The sequence below is a fragment of the Chiloscyllium punctatum genome, chromosome 44 (genome assembly GCF_047496795.1).
Source record: "Chiloscyllium punctatum isolate Juve2018m chromosome 44, sChiPun1.3, whole genome shotgun sequence".
In the NCBI taxonomy this organism is placed as follows: Eukaryota; Metazoa; Chordata; class Chondrichthyes; order Orectolobiformes; family Hemiscylliidae; genus Chiloscyllium; species Chiloscyllium punctatum.
In genome coordinates this window covers 43,208,250-43,217,689 of record NC_092782.1, presented here as the reverse complement: position 1 = coordinate 43,217,689, position 9,440 = coordinate 43,208,250, and positions in this window count along the sequence as shown.

Here is a 9,440-nt window from a genome sequence, read left to right as displayed (position 1 = left end):
CACAGCTACCTGGACAACACTTCCTCCCTCCCTGCCTCCTGTAAAAACACTATCCCTCACTCCCAAACCCTCCAACTCTGCCGCCTCTGCTCCCAGAAGGAGCAATTCCATTCCAGAACATCCCAGATGGCCTCCTTCAAGGATCACAAATTCTTCTCCCGCGTGGTCAACAATGCCCTCCAGCGCATCTTCTCCACTCCCTTCACCTCTGCCCTTGAACTCCACCCCTCCAATCGCAATAAGGATAGAACTCCCCTTCCATCCCATCAATCTCTGCCATTTCTGCCACATGCAGTCAGACCCCACCACCAGAGATATATTTCCCTCCCCGCCCCTATCAGCACTACGCAGAGGCTGTTCCCTCCGTGACTCCCTCGTTAGGTCCAAACCCACCCCCCACTAACCCTCCGTTCACTCCTGGCACCATCCCTTGCCACTGCAGGACATGTAAAACCTGCGCCCACACTTCCCCCACATCTCCATCCAAGGCTCCAAAGAATCCTTTCACATTGGGCAGAGATTTTCCTGCACATCCAAATACCTCATCTACTGTGTCTGTTGCTTCCGATGTGGTCTCCTGCACACTGGGGAGACAGGACGCTAACCTGCAGAATGGTTCAGCGAACATCTCCAGTACACACACACATCCAACAACTCCACCACCCTGTGGCTGACCACGTCACCTCCCTCTCCCACTCTGCCAAGGACATGCAAGTCCTGGGCCTCCTCCACTGCCAAAACAAGCCACCCAAAGCCTGGAGGAGGAATGCCTTAGCATTCTCCAACCACACAGTATCAATGTTGATTTCACCAGTCTCCTCAATTCCCCTCCCCCCCACCTTATTCCAGACCCAGCCCTCCAACTCAGCAGCGCCCTCTTGAATTGTCTGACCTGTCCATCTTGCTTCCCACCCTATCTGCTCCACCCTCTGCTCCAAACTATCACCATCACCCCCCACCTTCATTTACCTATCGGCTTCCAAGCTACGTTCCCCCCAACCCCACCCCCCCTCCCATTTATCTCTCAGGCCCCTTGGGCACCACCACCCAATCCCTCCATTTCTGATAAAGGGCTTCTGCTCGAAATGTCAACCTTCCTGCTCCTCGGCTGCTGCCTGACCTGCTGTGCTTTTCCAGCACCACACTTTTTGACTCTGATCTCCAGCGTCTGCAGTCCTCACTTTCTCCAAAGTTCATTGCAGTCAGGTTAATGGCTCCAGGGTTCAAGGAAAGCCAATTAAGGAACAATGAACCCTGAAGTTGCAGCCTGGATGAGACTAGCTTGCCGGGCTGCTAGAGCACTGGACCAGAAGCCTCTGCTGAAGAAGACCACCACGCCAGGCCGAGACGGCCTCTCCTGGACAATAACAGGCGGCTGGAATACCTGTATGCTGAAGATGAAGAAGACCTCCAAGTGGGACAAAACCATCACACAGGGAGACTGTCACGCTGTGGTGAGACTGCCATCTCTCCTCCTTCAGATGCCCTGATCCAGCAGCAGACTCAGAGGCTGGCCTGCGAGTCATGGACAGGGGAGTGAGTCCGGCTTGATGATGCTTCTCCTTTAACAAGATCATGTTGTCCTTGGTTTTTTTTCTCAGGTGGTCGTAAAAGACTCAGGTTCCGAAAAGTCTGGGTTTCAATGGGTTTTGGGGCTAATTTAATTATAGCTAACAGACACTGTCTCAGGCAAAAGATTTTAAGTTTATAAAAACACTTGTACAATGAAAAGGGAGTGGCCAGTTCTCTCAGTTCAGCTTTTCTCTGGTTTTGGTTTGGTCTGGCTATTCACTGAAAGCGGTCAGGCAATTGTGAAAGCTGCTGGACCCAAAGAAGCAGGTCCAGGCAAATCTTCCTCTCCCTCTGACATGTCTCCTGTAAGACAAGGGGTGTTTATTGGGATTGTTGCAAGTATTGGGAACAGCATCTTTACGCTGGGGTAATCTGTTGGGTTTTTGGATTGGTTAAGTTATTCAATATTCTGTTCTCTTTTGTTTGTGTTTCATTTGGTAATCTTGAAAATAAATTCTATTTTGTTTAAAACTAAGTGGTTTGACCACCTGTATCACTCTTGGAAAATCCATGTTACACTTACTTAAAACAATGAACAAAGTTAGGGTCTGAGCTACTTTCTTGAAATGTTTTGAAGGGGTCTGGCCTGGTCCATAACAATCTGCTTCCTGTTCACTGGGAGATCCTGGGCTGGAGTAGAGCTGTGTCTGGCTCGTCCCCTGTTTCTTCCATTCCGCCAACACCAGAGGCCTCCTCCCTGACCTGCCACTCTCCAGAGTACAAAGAAATAAAACAAAGAAAAAAGAAAAGAGAAAGAGCCAAAGGAAAAAAAACCAGAAAGAAAGCTGATGGCAGTGGATGAGCCCTGGGCTCAGCCTACCTACTCCGCCGCCATCTTGATTAAAAAAAACTCCACCAAAGTGCAGCAGATGCTGGGACATTGAGTAATTTTAAGGAAAAGATAGACAGATGAATAATTAATAATCATGGAATCCACAAAGTGTGTAAGCAGGCCATTTAGCCCATCGAGTTCGCACTGAACCTTCAAAGAACATCCACCCCAAAACCACCCCCTAACCTATCCATATAACCCTGCATTTCTCATGGCTAATCCATCTCATCAGCCCATCCCTAGACACTATGGAGCAACTCAGCATGGTCAATCCACCTAAACCTGCACATCTTTTGCTTGTGAGAGAAAACTGGATCGCCTGCAGGAAATTCACGGTGAGAATGTGCAAACTCCACCCAGTTGGTGACCCAAGGCTCGAATCAAAACCGAATCCCTGGTGCTGTGAGGCAGCAGTGTGAACCATTGATGTGTTGAAGGGTTGAGAATGAGCAGCAAAGTGAAGGTGAGGCCACAATAAGATCACCATGAGTGGGCGGCACGGTGGCACAGTGGGTAGCACTGCTGCCTCACAGCGCCAGAGACCTGGGTTCAATTCCCGCCTCAGGTGACTGACTGTGTGGAGTTTGCACATTCTCCCCGTGTTGGCGTGGGTTTCCTCCGGGTGCTCCGGTTTCCTCCCACAGTCCAAAGATGTGCAGGTCAGGTGAATTGGTCATGCTAAATTGCCCGTAGTGTTAGGTAAGGGGTAGATGTAGGGGTATGGGTGGGTTGTGCTTCGGCGGGTCAGTGTGGACTTGTTGGGCTGAAGGGCCTGTTTCCACACTGTAATGTAATGTAATGCAATGTAAATTTTATTAAATACTGGAGCAGGCTGAATTGTCAACTCCTGCTCCTAGTTCCTGTGCTCCTCTGTAATGTCAACTTTGAACTGTCACATGATGTACTTCATAAATGTAGTTTGAAAGCAAAACCTCCAAACCAAAGAATAAGGAATGTTGTTTACTGATGTGGTTAAGACTTAAAACAGAAGGAAAACCTGAGGGATGCAGCTTGGTTGAGTGTGCGTTGGCCAAAATACTGTTGCATCTTTTAGGGCACAGTTGAGGTGAAGTTTTAAAAGATTAACCAGGATGTGAAAATGTTTCAGCTGGACAGATGAGATGTCATTTAGCCCCCATCACTCAGGTGGAAATAGATTTTATTAAGAAAGGAATTACACTGTTGTATCTTTACATTGGGTTGCCAAGGTTCCAGGAAATGAGAATTAATCTCCCAGCTGGGCAACCCAAGAGAACAATAGTCGAGATATTAAAAGAATTAGATTCTTTTTGATTTTCTATGAACAATTTAGTTTATTGGTTATATAACTGATGTAATAGGTTGTTTCACTGGATTGAGCTGTAGAAGGCAGGAGATTATATAATTGACAGAGCAAGTGCATGCTCAAGCAGAATTAGCAAGCCAATTTATCCATCACTTTACAGCCAATGAGTGTTTTTGTATAATGTGGGGGTAGCCTTGCCTTCTGTACGATGATGGCTTATGATTAGATTAGATTACTTACAGTGTGGAAACAGGCTCTTTGGCCCAACAAGTCCACACCGACCCTCCAAAGAGCAACCCACCCAGACCCATTCCCCTACATTTACCCAACACTACGGGCAATTTAGCATGGCCAATTCACCTAACCTGCACATTTTTGGACTGTGGGAGGAAACTGGAGCACCTGGAGGAAACCCACACTGACACAGGGAGAGTGTGCAAACTCCACACAGACAGTTGCCTGAATTGAACCTTAGCCTCTGGCACTATGAGACAGCAGTGCTAACCACTGTGCCACCGTGCCGCCCAGATGTCTGTATGTATGGAATGAGTCACCAGAGGAAGCCTTATGTTTAAGACCACCTGGAGTGACTCAGGAACCTCACCATCTCCAGCTGTTTTACATTTGCTGTAATGTATGACAATGATCTAAGAAGCTGCACAATGTGCTGGTCTCTATTTACCCTCAGCCCTTTTCTTGGCTGACTGCCCTTTTTGTTTCTGCTTACTTTTTCCAATCCCCTCCCAAACAATCATCCATCAGAGGTTACGTTCATTAGCAAATGCCTTCCAGTCATCAGTATCAATGTCAGTCATGATCATATCTCACTTACAAGTGTTCCTGTAGTGGACTTAGAGCATGGACACAGACCCTTCTGTCCAACTCATCCATGCTGACCAGATATCCTAAATAAATCCAGTCCCATTTGCTAGCATTTGGCCCATATCCCTCTAAACCTTTCACAATTATATACCCAACCAGCTGTGTTTTAAATGCAGTAATCAAACCAGCCTTCACCACTTCCTCTGGTGGCTCATTCCATACATACTGACATCTGGGAGTCTGTGAACTGACTTCAAGTTGACCACATGGAAGGTCCTAATGTATGTGGCCATCAGTAACCTGATGACATGGCCGGGTCAGTGCAGACATCCTTGGTTTAGCAATGTGTGTATGTTGGTGGGTTAGCATGTTCCAGAATTCCAGCCAAGAGACCCTGAACATAGATCTGAGATAGCAAAGATGAAAACTATTGAGTCTTCTCTTCTGTATTTTATTTTGAAGTTCCCATTTTAATATAGGAAACCTGCAACCAGCAGCACACAGTTAAACAATGACCATGTTGTAGGTTTGTTGTAGATTTGAGCAAAAAAAAATCATCACTGACAAACTGTTAGTGAGGGAGAGATATTGACTAGGATATGAGGCAAAAATTTTTCCAAAAGTGCTACTTCCTTTTTTCATATCCATCTGAGGGGACAGGCTCTTGATCTACCATCACCTCCAAGGGAGTATGGCATTGAAATGTCCATTTAGTTTATGCGGTCAAACTTCTCAATTGAAATTGAACCTACAACCTTCTCAGTCAGAGGCAAGCATTAACTATTAAGCCAAATTTGACACCTATTAGAGTTAAATGACAGGTTTATCCTTATACAGTATCTGATCACTCTTCGTGAACTGTCCACACAAGACAATTGCCATGCCTAGACATCCTAAAATGGCAAGAGTTCACTAAGAATAATAACTGGTTATTCTGCTTTTGATGATGTTGGCTGTAGGAGAGTGTAACTGGACAATCAAATGAAACATTAATTGCCCATTCCTTGAAAAATTGACTGGGGACTTTCTTCTCAAAATATTATAGTTCCTGTAATGGAAGTGCCTCCATGTGGTGGCTCAGTGGTTAGCACTACTACCTTGCAACACCAGGGATCAGGGTTCAGTTCCACCCTGGGGCAACTGTCTGTGTGGAGTTTGTACATTCTGCCTGTGTCTGTGTGGGTTTCCTCCAGGTGTGGCAGTTTCCTCCCACAGTCCAAAGATGTGCAAGTCAGATGGATTAGCCTTGGGAAATACAGAGTTACAGGTAAAGGGTTGGGTCTGGATGGGATGCTCTTTGGAAGCTTGGTGTGGACTTGATGGGCCAAATGGCCTGGTTCCACACTGCAGGGATTCGATGATTGAGGAGGAAATTCCAGACTAAGATTAAGCTATTGAGTAGGACATTCCAGACTTCTGACCAAGCAGTGATGGATGCCAATATATTTCTCAGTTGGAATTTTTCTCAAATAAAAACAGAATTGCTGAAGAAACTCAGCAGGTCTGGCAACATCTGTGGAGAGAGAAACAGAGTTAATATTTTAATTCCAGTTCAACACTTCAGAATTTTGTTTTCATTGAATTTTTTTCTGCCTATAACTCCTTTATGTTGTAACCACTGCATCTTCATGGTTGATTAATTATCTGTTCTATTGGGCTGCCCTTAACTGGTGCCCTATGGGTGTAAGAACCATTTATGACCATTTCATGATTCTTGCAGCTGGTGGTGGTGGAGAGTTGTTTTTCAGACTGGAGGCCTGTCACCAGTGGAGTGCCACAATAATCAGTGCGGGGCCCTCTACTTTTCATCACTTATACAAATGATTAGGATGTGAGCATAAGAGGTACAGTTAGTAAGTCTGCTGATGACACTAAAATTGGAGGTGTAGTGGACAGTGAAGAAGGTTACCTCAGATTACAACAGGATCTGGACCAGATGGGCCAATGGGCTGAGAGGTGGCAGATGGTGTTTAATTCAGATAAATGCGAGGTGCTGCGTCTTGGGAAAGCAAATCTTAGCAGGACTTAAACACTTAATGGTAAAGTCCTCAGGAGTGTTGCTGAACAAAGAGACCTTGGAGTGCAGGTTCATAGCTCCTTGAAAGTGGAGTCACAGGTAGATAGGATCGTGAAGAAGGTGTTTGGTCTGCTTTCCTTTATTGGTCAGAGTATTGAGTACAGGAGTTGGGAGGTCATATTGAGGCTGTACAGGATATTGGTTAAGCCACTGTTGGAATATTGCATGCAATTCTGGTCTCCTTCCTATCGGAAAGATGTTGTGAAACTTAAAAGGGTTTAGAAAAGACTTACAAGGATGTTGCCAGGGTTGGAGGGTTTGAGCTATAGGGAGAGGTTCAATAGGCTAGGGCTGTTTTCTCTGGAATGTCAGAGGCTGAGGGGTGACCTTATAGAGGCTTATAAAATCATGAGGTGCATGGCTAGGATAAATAGACAAAGTCTTTTCCCTGGGGTGGGGGAGTCCAGAACTAGATGACATAGTTTTAGGGTGAGAGGGGAAAGATATAAAAGAGACCTAAGAGGCAACTTTTTCACTCAGAGGGTCGTACGTATATGGAATGAGCTACCAGAGGAAGTGGGGGAAGCTAGTACAATTGCAACATTTAAAAGGTATCTGGATGGGTATATGAATAGGAAGGGTTTGGAGGGATATGGGCCGGGTGCTGGTAGGTGGGACTAGATTGGGTTGGGATATCTGGTCGGCATGGACGGGTTGGACCGAAGGGTCTGTTTCCATGCTGTACATCTCTATGACATGAACAGACACAGCCTCAGTCATCTGGAAACATTGCAATATTTTGGACACTGACTGAAATAGTGCAGGGAGAAACATTTGGAGATCAACATAGGCTGTGAGTCGAGTGTGCCTTCCAACACTGAACCTCCACAGCTATCCCTGCCACTGCTTATCTGCTCATCCTCACTCGTGAACTGTGGATCATTGAAAGAATAGTCATCATAATCTCCCACCAACGTGTGAGAGTTTGTACTGCCATTTGTAGTATGGTATGTCAGAACATAGCCATATATAAGCTTGAGGAGCAAGATATAGCCTACTTAAGTTTTCTCCACAGCTTAATAAGATTTAACCTGTAACGTATGCCTAGAGAGCACAGGTTTAAGGTGAGAGGTATAAAGGGACCTTAGGGGCAAATGTTTCACACAGAGGGTGGTGCATGTTTGGAATGTGCTGCGAGAGGAGCAGGTGGAGGTGGGTACAATTACAACATTTAAAAGGCATCTGGTTGGATACATGATAAAGAGGTTTTTGAAGCATATGGGCCAAATGCTGGCAAACGGAACTAGATTAATGTAGAATATTTGGTGAGCATGGACGAGTTGAATTGAAGGCTGTATTTCTGTGCTGTACATTTCTATGACTCTTCAGATTTTCCCACCCAATATTCATATCCACTGCTTCCCTTCGTCTCCAAAAATATATCTATTTCTGACTCAACTGGCTGAATAAAAGAAATTGCTGCCAGTAATAGAAATATCACGAACTAATTAAAGGACATAAATTAAAGCTTTTAGACCAAGAAAACAATGCTAACATTGTTAAAATCTTGAATAGCCGGCTTGAGAGTATGGTGGGGCAGATTAAATGAAAGCCATAAAAAAAGTAAGGACCTGAATTTTGTTTTAGAATGCAAGGTCAGAATGTGGGAGAATGGGATTAGATGACTCTTATAGAGAGGCAGTACAGACACAACAGGCTGAATGGCTTCTTGTTTATAGCTATTCTATGATACTATGAGAACCTGCAGTGATGTTATTCCCATGCAGTAACTGCCCTTGTCTTTTGAGGTGACAAGGAATGTGGTTTTAGAAGATCTTGTTGAATGTTATTCTTAATAAATGGCTCTATGTGAGAATTTTTTTTAAAAAAGCTATTGCTTGTGATAAGATTTCCATTCCTATTTTTGGCTCGAGTAACCAGAGAGCAAATGCACACTTCATTGTTGAGTGACTACATGTTAAATAACACAAGCATTCCCTCCTGGTTATAAAACATTGAATGCTTCAGTACAGTTTTAAATGAAACTGCATGTATGAATCCTTTGAAAGTCAACAGTAATTTTACTTTTTGATTTCGGATAGATAGGCTTATTAAAAATGCTTAATGACGGAGTCATTAAATAATCAGCTTTGTCTGATAAAAGCTGGCCATTTGCTGTCTTGTCTTGATCTTGGAAACTCCGGGCTCACAGAGGCCTTTGGTGCAATGCTCATTAATGGCAGGAAAGCAATTTCAATCATTGGGTCATTGATCTAGCTTGACTAGAAGTTCTGTATCCAATGCATGCTCAGTTTCGCACAGGCTGAGCAGATTTCAAGTCACATCCTCATTTAATGAGTTTCAGTCATTTCATTGGAGTTGCAGGAGTGAGTCAAAGCTACAGAGAGCTAAAACCCATGTACAGATCATACAAATCAGCGTTGAAAAAATGATTCTGGGAACTTTGAAAATTTCTATTTTGGTGTCATAAAATGGTTTAAAGGCCAGGGATAAAAATAAATGCTACATCTGCTGATTTATTTTGCTTTTGTACAAATCTACCTTTCATGGTAATTATAATTTGTAGCTTAGCTGGATATAAATACCCTGTTGATGTGATAATTTCAATCACGGGTATGAAAACAACTCATGATCATTAATAAAATCTATATGGGCTGTGGAAGGGAATTAAATGGGAAGGAGACTAAGGGCTTGGAGGGGGTATAACACTGAGTAATTGGATGCAGCTTGGTCTGAGAAAGAAGGCTTGAAAAACTGTTTCATTACAACAATATAGGTTTCAAACCAGAAAGATAAACAGTTGTTTGGTCATATAGAACTTGAATATTGCTGAAAAGGGAGTCACATTTCCAAAGTGTTATAGCTTGCACTCATCAGGACAAACACAAGAA